The 15000-nt window shown below is 43.4% G+C and overlaps 1 protein-coding gene across 15 annotated transcripts in view; it reads right to left on the bottom strand.

Moving 5' to 3' along the window:
* Positions 1–15000, bottom strand: part of LOC123516063 (kinesin-like protein KIF13B) — a 266385-nt gene that overhangs the window by 116098 nt on the left and 135287 nt on the right. The gene's annotated exons all lie outside the window — the stretch shown is intronic.

The raw sequence follows: 15000 nt of genomic DNA, 5'->3' as shown, positions 1-15000 counted from the left end.
CTCTCTCTCTCTCTCTCTCTCTCTCTCTCTCTACATATTTCTGTCTCGTCTTTAGGTTATTAGTTCAACAAGGGATTTTTTTTGGTCTCTCATTTTCTCTCCACTCTCGTCCCATTTTCTCTATTTTCTTCTCATCTCTTTTCTTTCTTTCCTCTGCCTCTCTCCTTTCCATTCAAACAATCACATTTCTTTCTAAAACTCGATAAAAAAGATAAAAAATTTACAGCTAAACTACTAAAATTTGCCATAACATTACCAATCACCAACACCACCACCACCACAACTACTACTATTACAACTACTACTACTACTACTATTACTACTATATTCAACTGGACATTACCCATGGCATCTGTCCCACTATTAATAAAGATCCCACACACACACACACACACACACACACACACACACACACACACACACACACACACACACACACACACAAGATAACGAATCCATACAACTTACTTACAAATGAAGTTGAAACGTAAAGGAACACAAAGGAAGGACTAACATCAGCATACCTTTTGTCCCATACGAGGCAGAACAACAACAACAACAACAACAACAAAGCATATTCTTGACAAATAAGAAATAAATTAAAATGGAGGGAATATATCAAATAGGAGGAAGGAAGGGGAAAGAAGAACAATTAACCTCCCCTCTTTTCCTCCTCCTCCTCCTCCTCCTCCTCTTCTCATTTTCTCTTCTTCCCCTCTTCTCCCCTTATGCACCTTCTTCAAGTCTCCCCTCTCCCTGCTTCCTTATCATCATTTCACCTCCTTCCTTCCTTCCTTCCTTCCGCATTTTTCCCCTTCCCTCTTCTCTTTCCTCTATTTCTCCTATACTTATTTCCTTTCTTCCTTTCCTTTTATTCTTTTTTCATATCAATTTTCCCTTTTCATCTTATCCTTTAAGTTCTTTCCTATTTTATCATTTCCTTTTCTTTTATCTTTCTTTTCCCTATTCATCCCTCCCCATGGTTCTTTCTCTCTCTCTCTCTCTCTCTCTCTCTCTCTCTCTCTCTCTCTCTCTCTCTCTCTCTCTCTCTCTCTCTCTCTCTCATCACACACAACAGGTACACTTCAGGCTGTGTTTCTTTTATGTTTCTTTGTGTTCCTCAGTCGACCTTTCCTCTCTCTCTCTCTCTCTCTCTCTCTCTCTCTCTCTCTCTCTCTCTCTCTCTCTCTCTCTCTCTCTCTCTCTCTCTCTCTCTCTCTCTCTCCCTCCTCACCACCAATCACCCTGCCTGTCACCACAACACTTCCCTCACTTTTCCTCTTCGTGTTTATCGTGTTTCCCCTTTGTCCTTTGAAATTTTTCCCTCACTTGATCTCTCTCTCTCTCTCTCTCTCTCTCTCTCTCTCTCTCTCTCTCTCTCTCTCTCTCTCTCTCTCTCTCTGTGTCTGTCTGTCTGTCTGTCTGTCTGTGTGAGTTTCAGTTGTCAAAGTTATACAGATTCTCTTTCAAAGTTAAACTACAACTTGAAAATAAAAAGTAAGAAAAAAAAAAAAAAAAGATGAGTGAGATAAAAGAGGCGAAAAGAAGATAAATACGAGGAGGAGGAGGAGGAGGTGAAGGAGGAGGAGGAGGAGGAGGAGGAGGAGGAGAGAAAAATTTACTTCTGCTGGAGGGAGGAGAGTGCGGACGAGGAGGAAATTGCTGCAAAATTTTTTCCCCCAACAGTTGATAACGAAGGAGGAAGAGGAGAACTAGGAGGAGGAGGAGGATGAGGAAGAAGAAGAAGAGGAGAAGGAGGATGAGGAAGAAGAGGAAGGAGGAGAAGGAGAGGAGGGAAGAATGAAGTTGAGGAAGATAAAGATGAAGGCATGTTTTACTACTAACATAATTACTTTTATTTTGCCTCCTTCCTGTAATTTTCTCATCTATTTACTTTTGTCTTCCTTCTTTCCTTCCTTCCTTCCTTCATTCATTCATTCATTTATTCCTTCATGGTTTCCTCTTCCTGTTTCTGTGTTCACTGTATTCCGTCTACCTCTTTTAGTAGTAGTAGTAGTAGTAGTAGTAGTAGTAGTAGTAGTAGTAGTAGTAGTAGTAGTAGTAGTAGTAGTAGTAGTAGTAGTAGTAGTAGTAGTAGTAGTAGTAGTAGTTAGTAGCGTCAGTAGAGAGAGAGAGAGAGAGAGAGAGAGAGAGAGAGAGAGAGAGAGAGAGAGAGAGAGAGAGAGAGAGAGAGAGAGAGAGAGAGAGAGAGAGAGAGTTATAACTTGGCCAAGACAGCACTGCCACACCTCCTTACTTTATATGCATTCCACCTCCACTTCCTCCACTCTCACACCCCCTCCCTTACTACCTCTCCCTCCACCTCCACTCTTTATTCTACTCAAGGAACGCTCCACATCCTCCCTTGCCTCTTTGTGACGTCGGTGGAGCTAAGAATCAAGTAATCAACCTCTCAATCCACATTTATTTGTCCTTCTATCCCTCCACATTTTCTTCTCTTCCTCCAGAATCTTTCACTCTCTATCAATTTCCCCCTCTTCCCTTCTCTTGCCTCTTCCTCATTTCTCATTATCTTTCTTCATTCTATCTCTCTCTCTCTCTCTCTCTCTCCAGTATCTTCCATAACCCTTCCAATTTTTCTGTATTTTGCCTTTTTTTTCCCCAGCTCTTCTAAACCTCTTCTTCTTCTTCTTCTTCTTCTTCTTCTTCTTCTTCTTCGTCTTCTCTTCTTTCTTCCAGCATCTCCTCATTCCTCCACTCCTCCGCCCTCCCATGACATAAAGAGGTAGGAAGAAGAATTTGTGGCGCAATGAACGAGTTTTAAGCGACGTGAGAATACACCTGATGGAAGTCTCTCTCTCTCTCTCTCTCTCTCTCTCTCTCTCTCTCTCTCTCTCTCTCTCTCTCTCTCAGTCATTCAATTCGTATATTTTTCCATCAATCAATGTATTTGGTTTCCCTCTAACATAACCTTTACTACCTAGCTTCTCTCTCTCTCTCTCTCTCTCTCTCTCTCTCTCTCTCTCTCTCTCTCTCTCTCTCTCTCTCTCTCTCTCTCTCGCACCCTTGCCAACACTCTGTCTACACGAAAGGCCCCGCCCCCTGCCAGCCTAGACACGCGACAAGGGTTACTCACAGAAGAGAGAGAGGCAAGGAGAGGCAGGGTGAGGTAGGGACAGGACAGATGGGTGCGGGGCTTGACAGGGGCCGGGCAGGGAGGGGAGAGGGTGAGGGGAGTAACCTGAGATGGGAATAATTTGCTAACAAGGTGTAAATTTTGTGGATGCTGGGAAGAGAGGTGAGGGAGGGGAATACAAAGGAATACAAAGGAAAGTCAAACAGCAACCGATCTCTTGGTCCTTTCGAGGCTGTTTGGTAATTACTTCCAACTGGCTACAGATAAGAGAGACAGGACACAGTACAGGAAAAGAGAGGGGAGAGGGGAGAGGAGAAATAAAGAGAAGGTGAGATAGGGGGTGATGGGAGAAAAAGGAAGAGAGAGGAGAGGAAGAGATGTGGCGGATGAAAGAAGAGAGAGGAAGAGGAGGAAGAAGAAAAGAGGGAAGGAAGAGAGGTGAGGGAGGGAGAGAAGAAAGGAAGAGATGGAAGAGGAAGAGACAGAATGGAGAAAGAGAGAGAAATAGTGAGGAAGGAAGAGAAAAGAGAAAGATAGGAAAGAATGTGAGATGATTGGATGGGAGAGGATGAGGAGGAGGAGGAGGAAGAGAAGGAAGGGAGAAAAGGAGAGAGATGGTGAGGGATGAAAGGGAAGAAAGAGAAAAGGGGAGAAGAGAGACCAAAGGAAGAGAGATAGAGTCGAAGAGGAAAAAAAGAGGAAAGGGGAAGATAGAGGAGAGAGAGAGAGAGAGAAGAGGAAGAAATGGGAGATAGGAATGAGAGAGGGAAAGAGAATGAAGGAAGAGAAGAGAAAAAGAAATGGAGGAAGAGAGTACTTAGGGAGAGGAGGAGGAGGAGGAGGAGGAGGAGGAGGAGGAGGAAGGAGGAGGAGGAGAGGAGGAGGAGGAGGAGGAGGAAGAAGAGAAAAAGAAATGGAGAGATGAGGAAATATTTTAAAAGGGAAGACATTAGACGCCGGAATCTGGATCTCTCTCTCTCTCTCTCTCTCTCTCTCTCTCTTCTCTCTCTCTCTCTCTAGACACAAATACCACATCTACTGGGGACGAGAGAGAGAGAGAGAGAGAGAGAGAGAGAGAGAGAGAGAGAGAGAGAGAGAGAGAGAAGAGAGAGAAGACGAGAGAGAGAGAGAGAGAAACATGAGAGGAGACGAGGAAGAGAAGGAAGACGAGAAAGTGAGGGAGAAAGTGAGGGGAAATATGAGAGAGAGAGAGAGAGAGAGAGAGAGAGAGAGAGAGAGAGAGAGAGAGAGAGAGAGAGAGAGAGAGAGAGAGAGAGAGAGAGAGAGAAAGTGTGGAGGAAACTCAAATAAAACGAGAGAAGGGGAAATTAATAGAGAAAATTATGGAAGAGAAAGAAAGGAGGAAGAAGATGGGAAAAGGCAAAAAAAAAAAAAAAAAATATGAGAAGAAAACAAGTAGAAAGAAAAAAGAAAGGAAGGAGAAAAGAAAAGAAGAAGAAAAAGAGAAAGGAAGAGAAGAGAGAAAAAAAAACAGACACGCAGAAAAGAAGACACGAAGATGAGAGAAACGAACGACGAAATGGAAGAAGGAAAGGAGAGGATGAAGGAGGAAAAAATAAAGAAAAAAGAAGAAAAGGAGGAAAAATTAAGAAAGAACAGGAATGGGAAACAGTTTGGGTTCATGAGGAGAGAGTTTCAATAGAGAACAAGATTACGTGGGAGGAGATGAGGAGAATACGTGATGGTAGGCAACCGTGGGAGTACGAACACACACACACACACACACACACACACACACACACACACACACACACACACACACACACACACACACACACACACACAAGGCTTCAGGGAATTGAATGAATATAACAATGTAAAGAATATAAAGAACCGCAACGGAGGATCAGAGAGAGAGAGAGAGAGAGAGAGAGAGAGAGAGAGAGAGAGAGAGAGAGAGAGAGAGAGAGAGAGAGAGAGAGAGAGAGAGAGAGTCAACTAATACCTAGAAAGCATAAAATGAGAAGAGAAAAAAAACAACAACGATGCATCAAGAGGAAGAGGAAGAGGAGCATTGCCAAAAATTATTAAGAATTTCACACGCTGACAGATGATGATGACGCGGAAGAAGAGCGAGATAAAGAGGAGGAAGAGGAAGACAAAGTAATAAAGTAAGAAGAGGACAAAGAAGATGACTGGGAAGACAAAGAAGAGGATACAATAACACAATAAGAAGAGGAGGAGGAAGAGGAAGACATGGAGAAAATAAAGTAAAAAAAAAAAAAAGAAGAGAAAGAAGAGGAAAAGAACAAAATAATTAATAAAAAGAACGAAGAAGATAAAATACAAGAATAAAACGAGAATGACAAAGCACAGAAAATGTAATACAAAACAGGAAAAGCTGAAAAAAAAAAAAGAAACAGCGAACAGTGACGAAGACGGAAAGGAAGAAAGATGAGTCAGCCCTCCAAGACTTGCATGAATCACCTGTGGGACTGCCAGGTGTTCGCGGGGCATTCACAGGTAAGCAGGTGTGCAGGTAAGCCCCAACCTGTGTACATATGCCAGTCATGCTGCAGGTGTGTGTGTGTGTGTGTGTGTGTGTGTGTGTGTGTGTGTGTGTGTGTGTGTGTGTGTGTGTGTGTGTGTGTGTGTGTGTGTGTGTGTGTGTGTAATATGTTATTTACTAAATCGTTAAGTTCCGTATTCTCAAACACTTCTGTGCTTCACCTCAACTACTTCAAAATGTTTTAATCTAAATTTACACGAGTTTTTTTTTTCATGATGTTTTAAAGTTCTAGAGGCAGAGTGACAACATTCCTACATCATTACAAAAGGCTTTATTTAAATTTACACGAGATTTTTCATGATATTTTAAGGGTTCTAGAGGCAGAGTGACAAGATTTCTACATTATTAAATGGAAAGGCACTCTTGAAAATCCCGCTAATCATCTTTGTGACTTTGGAAACCAGTCGTGGAGAGAGCAAAGCGTTTCTGAATACTGGCCATAGAACAATCAATCAATCAGTCAGTCATTTAGTTAATCCTTACGTTAAGTTATTCATTCATTCAGTTATTTAATTAATCACTAAGTTAACCAACCAATCATTCATTTCTTTAGTTAATTAACATAATAAAACATTCATAATATCAGTCATTAAGCAGTTAATTATTTCAGACCACGTCAGTAATTCAATCTATCGTCAGTCAGTCAGTCAGTCAGTCAGTCAGTCAATTCCTGGGCGTATATTATACCTGTCTTGCACCAATCAACCACTTACTCTCTCCATTATCCTAACGAGTCAGTCCATCAGTCCATCAGTCCATCGATCAGTCACTCTGGTGCTCTCTTTCTGACACACATCCTTCTGACTCACCTCCATTAGTCATTCAATTAGTCTGCCTTTCTAATAACCTAATGATTCTCTCTCTCTCTCTCTCTCTCTCTCTCTCTCTCTCTCTCTCTCTAACTCTCTGATAAAGTGTGGTGTTCCATTTCAAGTTTCTCTGCAACATAACATTCTTGAGGCCGTTCGTAATTTAAGACTGACAAGGAGGCACTTTCATTACCCCCTCTCTCTCTCTCTCTCTCTCTCTCTCTCTCTCTCTCTCTCAGCGGAGTGGTTCAAAGTCGTCTCCTCGTCCCTTCGTTTGCTCTTCTTCAAAACTTCACTCATGTCTTCATAATTCAGCGTCTTGAGGTTCTGGAGACATGAGAGAGAGAGAGAGAGAGAGAGAGAGAGAGAGAGAGAGAGAGAGAGAGAGAGAGAGAGAGAGAGGAAATATGAAAGAGGAGAAAAAGCTGTAGAGGAAAGACGAGAGCGGAGAGAGGAGAGAAAGTATAATAGATGAAGGATGGAGAGAAGGAATGAGAGGGGAAGACAAAACTGGGGAGAAAGGAGAGGAGAGGAGAGAAAGGGTGGAGTGAGGGAAGGAGGGAAGATGAGGTTGTCCAGGTAAGGAATGGGCCAATCTAATAAGCTCAAGGTCACGATAGGAGCCATCACGCACACCTATAATTACTTAGTATTGATCCCGAAACCGATGAGGAGATTGGACAGTAGTAGAATCAGGTCTCTCTCTCTCTCTCTCTCTCTCTCTCTCTCTCTCTCTCTCTGGTATCTTATCTCCATGTTTTATCAGATAGCTGGCGTCGACCTCGTTCTTTCTGCCTCTACTGTCGCCGCCTGTGTCACCACCACCGCCTTTGAGAAGTGACTACTACGCCGTTACCTTGCCGAGAGCGGGGAAAAAATAATGAGGTAGGTGTTAATAATGTAAGGGGAAAGAAACTATTCAGGTAAGAGTAAGGCACGACACTCAGGTGGGCGCGAAGGCAGGTGAGCGGCCGCCACCCAGTACAACGACCCTCTAAGTTCACGTAATGGATTGTCAGTGCGGGACATACTCACGTTAATTAGTGGTGAGAGGACCAGGTGAGCGCTTCCGACACCTGCCACCTCTGCCGCCGCCGCCTCCTCCTCCTCCTCCTCCTCCTCCTCCTCCTCCTCCTCCTCCTCCTCCTCCTCCTCCTCCTCCTCCTCGGTGAACCTTATACTCCTAGCTTCATATATATTTTTTCTTTTTTACATCTCTTTTTTCATTCTCCCAGTCACTTGCTCTCGGCTCAAAATTATGCTAAGCCACTTCACTTCACGTCTCACTTTTTATACATTCACAAGGCGCTGCTGGTCCTTTCTGAATCCTGGTGCTTCCTCTTCCTCTTCCTTCTCCTCCAAGGCCCCCCCCACCCAGCCCCTCCCCGCCCTGTCCTGTCCTGTAACCTTAACATTCTCTCCTCTCTCCACCTCATCCTATCTCGTCACTCCATCTTGTTCTACTAATCCACCAAAATTCTCCACTTCACCGTGCCCCATAATGTTTACTCCACTGAAACTACTAATAATCTTTATCCACTAAAACCTTCCCACTCTACTCTCTTTTCATCTCCCGACTCCAGCAAGCATCTCCACTCCCTCTTATCACAAACCTCTACTCTATCATAAGTTCCAAGAATATTTCTGAATATTTCTACTCCACTAAAACTCCACTAAAACTCCCTCACTAGATTTCCACCCAACCGTGGCCTGTACTCCACCAAAGCTCTCCACTCTGTCCTGTCACCAACATCCACTCACAAAAATCTTCCCACACTGCACTGCCCCACCCCACCACACCCCGCCCCGGCCCACAATCTCTACTCCACTAAAAGAGAGTAAATTCATCCACCAAAATCGTCCACTTTTGCCACACCGCCTGTCCCCTCCACCCTGAGGACGTCCCGCCGCCTTTGTTCCTTTTATTCTCCACTGTGTCCCTCCCCTCGCCTAGTGCCGCTCGTCCGTCACTCCCGAGGGCGTGACACCTGACTGCTGCCTTCAACCCCTCACGCACCGCTCTCTCCACCTCTTCCTTCCTCTCTCTTCCTCTCTTCCTCTCCCACTTCACGCCGTCCTCTCCAGCAAGATTACGTGGCGCGGAGCCTTGTAATCGCGAATATAAACCCGCCTCAGGCCTGCCGCGACAAGAAAAGGTGACTACTGATGGAGACGGTGGGTGAAGAACACTTGCCTTCCGTTTTCTCAGTTTGGCGCATTTTTACCTTGAGTTTTGCGTATGATAAGACGATTTTATACATGAGGAAGGATCTGTGGAGGTCAGAAGATTAATGTCCAGAATCTTCACTATTTTAATCCCTACACAAGTTTCTGAAGCTCTATAAAATGACCAAATCGTAAGCAGAATGCATATAGAAACGCGTTATGGTATTGAAGACGTTAATGTAAGAAGGGAGGCTGGCCGAGCGCAACAAAAAAATATTAAACAAAAAGGCCTACTTAGCTGCCAGTTCCTGAAAAAAACCCCGAGAGATTTAACCATAAGAATGAATGGGATAAAGTCTTGAAACATCGCTCTTAATTGAGTTCAGGTCATAGGTAGATGGAAATGCAGAAGCAGCAGGTAGGAAGTGTATTGGAAGTTACTGTTTTTTCTCTCTTTTTTCAAAGGGATGTGATTAAAATGGTAGCTTCGCGTCTTTTTTGACAAATTTTACAAGCTTTATTGAATGTCACGGTATCTTCATGTTGTTCTCATGAGTTCTAATAATAGTTCCACGCTCTACAGCTACTTTTTATAGCTACTAGATACAATTATTATGATTTTCAAGAGTATTTTCGTAAATAAAGCTCGATTTCACACTCTGGTGGAAATTAATTTGTCCAAGAGTGTTTTCGTGATTATGATGATAATTTCACGCACTTAAAAACTCTACTCTATATCACTGTGTTTTCCGAGGGTATTTTTCATCACTGCGGTCATAGTTTAACAAACAATTCTGCCTCGTCAATATTAAGGAGGAAAACACCGTGAGAGCTCTACTTATCCGTGGCCTTTGAAACTGACCCCGACAAAAGCTTGTGACGCTAAAGAATAATGCACGAGGTTGAATAACACGTTTATCAAAGAAGTGTTTTGTCAGGAGGAGTCTTTCATCATACCTGGAAGATGAAGGAAGGATCGAAGGAGAGGGAGAGGAAGGAGTCACACAAGCTGGAGGAGAATGGAAGTATGTTGAGAGAGAGAGAGAGAGAGAGAGAGAGAGAGAGAGAGAGAGAGAGAGAGAGAGAGAGAGAGAGAGAGAGAGAGAGAGAGAGAGAGAGAGAGAGAGAGAGAGAGAGAGAGAGAGAGAGAGAGAGAGAGAGAGAGAGAAAAAAAATAACTCTCCCATTCGCCCCCCTACTGCTCCCCCCCACCACATCACACCATTCAGACTCAGCGTGTAGGTATTCCAAGAGCAGGCAGGGGGGAAGGGAGGGAGGGAGGGAGGCTGCAGTGTGGTGTGGTGTGGTGTGGTGTGGTATGTCATGCGCGGCGGGGCGGCGATAAACCTGTGATAAACCTGTAATATTGTGCCGACTTCACCACTGCACCCCGTAGCCATTTATATCTTCTGAGGCCATTTTTATCGTGTGTGGTGTGGGGGGTAGGATGGAGGAATGGGGGTGGCTAATCGTTTTTCAGAGGGGGTATTTCCAGAACTAGTATGTAATTTATTTAGGTGGTGGTGGTGGTGGTGGTGGTGGTGGTGGTGGTGGTGGTGGTGGTGGTGGTGGTGGTGGTGGTGGTCAAACTGCACTATCAAAGCAATAACCATTAACACCACCATGACTTACTGGACTGCCCTTTATCACCATTCCTGAGGAGGAGGAGGAGGAGGAGGAGGAGGAGGAGGAGGAGGAGGAGGAGGAGGAGGAGGAGGAGGAGGAGGAGGAGGAGGAGGAGGAGGAGGAGGAGGAGGAGGAGTAAAAACAAGAACAAGAAGAACAATTTGAAGATGATGAAAAGAAGAGAAAGAAAAAAAAAAAAAAGATGAAGAACCACCACCACCACCACCACCACCAACAACAACAACAACAGAGAGAGAGAGAGAGAGAGAGAGAGAGAGAGAGAGAGAGAGAGAGCAATAGGTATGCAGTCCTCACTTGTAAACACACACAAAAAACTAAACTTCCCAACACACTCTCATGCATTCCTTTCTTCTCCCTCACAGTTCCTCCCGCCCCGCCCCTCATGATAATCTGCCTCCTCATCGCTGCCTTCCATCACCTCTACGACCTTCCATTCCGCTACACTAACGATCATTAACCATCCCTTCTGCACCAAGCTTAACTAACATCCCCTTCACAACACCCGGCAGAATAACCATCATCACCATCATCATCATCTGCACTAACGTCATTCATTCTCTCTTTCTTTCTTTCTTTGTTTTCTTTATCCTCTCTTTTGATTTTTTTTTGTCTCTTATTTTTCCTTTTTTTTTTTCACTTTTTCATTCCATCGTTTTCTTGTTTTTATTTTCATTTTTTAATCTTATTTCTCTCTCTCTCTCTCTCTTCCATTTTTTCAATTATTTTCATCATTTTTTCCTTTCTTTTCATTTCCCATCTATTTTTTTCATTTCTTTTAATTTCACCTTGATTTTAATAACGCCTAAAGCTCTCCAAGGATTTAAAGGTCCACTGACGTTTAGCAATCCCATGTAATAATAATGAAAAACACTCACACTCCCCTCTCTCTCCCTCTCTCTCTCTCTCAAAGCGCCGGGCCACACTTTTAAAATATTGCAAGAGGGTAATACGCCAATATTTCCCGCCCGCCACATAAGACTGGGATGAGTCTAACAATGGTGCAGCTCGAGCGCGTAAGTGGAGGAATCTGTTCTTGGGGAATGGAGGGATGGTGGTGGTGGTGGTGGTGGTGGTGGTGGTGGTGGTGGTGGTGGTGGTGGTGGTGGTGGTGGGTGTGGGTGTTGTTGCTTGGGATAGCAGAACAGGAAGTGAAAGAAGGAAGAGGAAGAGGAGGAGGAGGAGGAGAAGGAGGAGGAGGAGGAGGAGGAGGAGGAGGAGGAGGAGGAGGAGGAGGAGGAGGAGGAGAAGGAGGAGGAGGAGGAGGAGGAGGAACATAAGAATAAGAAAGACGACAAAAACAACAACATACGACACAACAAACAAGAGACGGAAGAAGAAGAAGAAGAAGGAGGAGGAAGAAGAACAAGAAGAACAAGAAGAACAAGAACAAGAATAAGAACAAGGAGGACAAGAACAAAAAGAAGAAATAATATACGTAACCAAGAAGTGTGAAAATTCTTGTATCTTCCATGCATTTATATCCTTAACACCTGCATACCAACACACACACACACACACACACACACACACACACACACACACACTCGCACCACATTCACAGCTGCACCCAAACACCTGTACAGGACACAACAAGGTTACCACTGCTACACTCGGTCATCCACCCTCACGAACCACCACTATCGGTATTGGTTAGACGAGAGTGTGGAGTGTGGAGTGTGGAGTATGATGTGAGAGAAAACACAGTCTGCTTCATCCTGTGTTTTCCCACCGCTTCACTCAACACTCTATCACTCTATCACTGCTGCTTCCCTCCTTCCCTCCTCTGCTGACGCCACGTATAGAGGGTGACAGACAGTTTATCATAGGGTTTATTGGAAAAATGATAGGGAAGGAGAGATATAGGGTAGGATGAAATGCGAATGGTGGTAAGAAAGTTTGGGGAGATGAAAAATGGGAGAAATGTAGGTGAAATATAGGAGATAGGCATAGAAAAGGAAGTGATAAAGAGAAAGTGGAGGAAAAGTGATAAATTTTGGTTTTTGGGAGGAAAATGAAGAGTAAAGCATAAGGAATGTTGAAGGAAAGGATAGAAAAGTGAAGGAAGATTTGAAAAAAATGTATGAAAAATGGAGGAATAAGGAAGAGTAAGAATGTATAATAGGACAAAGCAGAAAAAAACAAACAGTGTATGACAAGATGAGAAAAAGAAGAAAATGAAGTAAGACACATAAAAACAAACTGTAACAATATTTTCAAGAATAAAAAAAAGTAAGACAAATACTGAAAAAAAAAAAAACGAAAGGATAAAGATGAAAAAAAACAAGAATATGTAATAAATAAATAAAAGAGCTAGGAAAAAAAAAAAAAAAGCAGGAAAACCATTAGAACCAAACATCACCACTATACCACACTCAATACCAACCTGACTGACAAACTCCTTCCTCACACACACACACACACAACACACACACACATCACAACCAGCACAAACCCTCCTCCACAGCCTCACACTCCTCTTCCCTCCTTCACCTACATTGCTTCTACAGGAAAACGATGCCTCCACTATTCTACGCTCCCTCCCTGTGTCCCCATGTCCCTAAAGCTGCCTCGTGTCCCTCAGTCCTGATTCAAAGTGACGGGGTTTGGTCTGCCTGTCCTCGCGGCTTAGGAGGGTCGAGGGGTGATTGTGTTCCTAGCGTGTCACTGAGGGGAGGTAACTTGTTTGTAACTTGGATGTAACTTGAGTGTAACTTTGAATACCCTTAAGGTCGTTTGTGGTATGTTGGGATAACTTAAGGAGACTTTGGGTGGTTTTAGATAACTTTAGGGTAATTATGGGGTAGTTTTGTATGTTTGTACGTGGATTAATTTGATTTTTGGTACATGTATCTTTATATTATTAGTTTTAGGGTTGGTATTAACATTACACAATACTGTCACCAAAAATTTTCAGTATACTATAATGTATATATGTGAAAAATTAATACACTTATTATCATTATTATTATTATTACTATTATTGTTATTATCATTATCATTATTACTATTATTATTATTATTATTATTATTATTATTATTATTATTAAGTAGGTGTAAAAGGGGTGGTGGTGGTGGTAGTAGTAGTAGTAGTAGTAGTAGTAGTAGTAGTAGTAGTAGTAGTAGTAGTAGTAGTAGTAGTAGTAGTAGTAGCATAGGTGATGACTGTATACCTGTGGCTAGGCGTTACAGGTGAACAGGTGAACAGGTGCACAATATCAAGTAACAGATTAACTCGTCTCACACTCAAAGCTATCACTTCATTTACGCACTTTTTAATATCTCCTTTTTAACCCTCCCCACATCCATCCCTCGCCAGAAACACCCACTCCACTAATCCCTCACCTATCCAATGCTGGGCTCACTTCGCTATCCATCAAATACTCACCTCCACCCCCCGTGCCTGTGTAAATAATGGAAGAGCAATGGTGGATTTTTTATTTATTTAAGACATAATCGTTTAATTCTAAAAGCGCGGGATTCGAGCGGGATCAGCTGTGGGTTTTATTTTTTAACGTTTTATTTTGCTGTGACCTTTTTTTTTTTTTCAGTCGTCCACACACACACACACACACACACACACACACACACACACACACACACACACACACACACACACAAGGAAGTACCCTAAAGAATTCTAATGGTATGAAGTTTTTAGCTGTTTAGAGGAGGAGGAGGAGGAGGAGGAGGAGGAGGAGGAGGAGGAGGAGGAGGAGGAGGAGGAGGAGGAGGAGGAGGAGGGAAGTGATGATAGTGGTGCGTGGCATGTGAAACTTAAACACTATCTCCTCCTCCTCCTCCTCCTCCTCCTCTTCTTCTCCTCCTCCTCCTCCTCCTCTTACATCCTCCCATTTACAAGACTCTCCTCCTGAAAGACATGGAACAAAAGTAGAGCTTTCCGACAGGGGAGGAGAAAAAGGTGTTGAAGGAGAGGGCGGGAGAATGGAAGGGAGAAGAGAAAGGAGGGGAGAGTGAGAGAAGGGGTGAGAATGGAAAGGAGAGAGAGAGAGAGAGAGAGAGAGAGAGAGAGAGAGAGAGAGAGAGAGAGAGAGAGAGAGAGAGAGAGAGAGAGAGAGAGAGAGAGAGAGAGAGAGAGAGAGAGAGAGAGAGAGAGAGAGAGAGACTGGTTGACATAGTTTGTGGGGTAGAATGTTTTAATGAAATAGGGAAGGGGAGAGAAGGGGAAATGGTGGTGTGGAGTAAATGGTGGTGTGGGGTGTTGATGTGGATGTGGTGTAGGTAAGGGAGAAGAGAAGAGAAGAGAAGAGAAGGAAAGGGAAGAATAAGTTAAGTAAGGTTAGGTTAGGTTAGGTTAGGTTTAGTAAGGAAAGGTAAGGAAAGGTTTAAGGTAAGGAAAGGAAAGGAAAGGAAAAGAAAGGAAAGGAAAAGAAAGAAAACGAAACAAAACGAAAAAAAAACGTAAAGCAAAGTATAAGAAAAAAAAAACAGCACACATTGATAAAAAGGAAGTAAATTTACGACTTAACACCAAATCCTATAACCCTTTACCGGAAATATCCTAAATCATTCCGTCCACTACGTACCTAAACTCCTACACACCACCACCACCACCACCACCACCACCACACGCTTGATTTATTCCACAGTAACGACCTAAATCTCCCTTCCCTTCCATTTGAGCACCCCCGTAAGAGATTCTCCATTCCTACACACACACGCACACACACACACACACACACACACACACACACACAAGAACCCAGCCCCTCAAACCGCTCGCTAACGATGTC

Source organism: Portunus trituberculatus, chromosome 40 (assembly GCF_017591435.1).
Source record: "Portunus trituberculatus isolate SZX2019 chromosome 40, ASM1759143v1, whole genome shotgun sequence".
In the NCBI taxonomy this organism is placed as follows: Eukaryota; Metazoa; Arthropoda; class Malacostraca; order Decapoda; family Portunidae; genus Portunus; species Portunus trituberculatus.
Note: the sequence above shows the minus strand (reverse complement) of the source record. Positions and strands in the feature narration are given on the sequence as shown.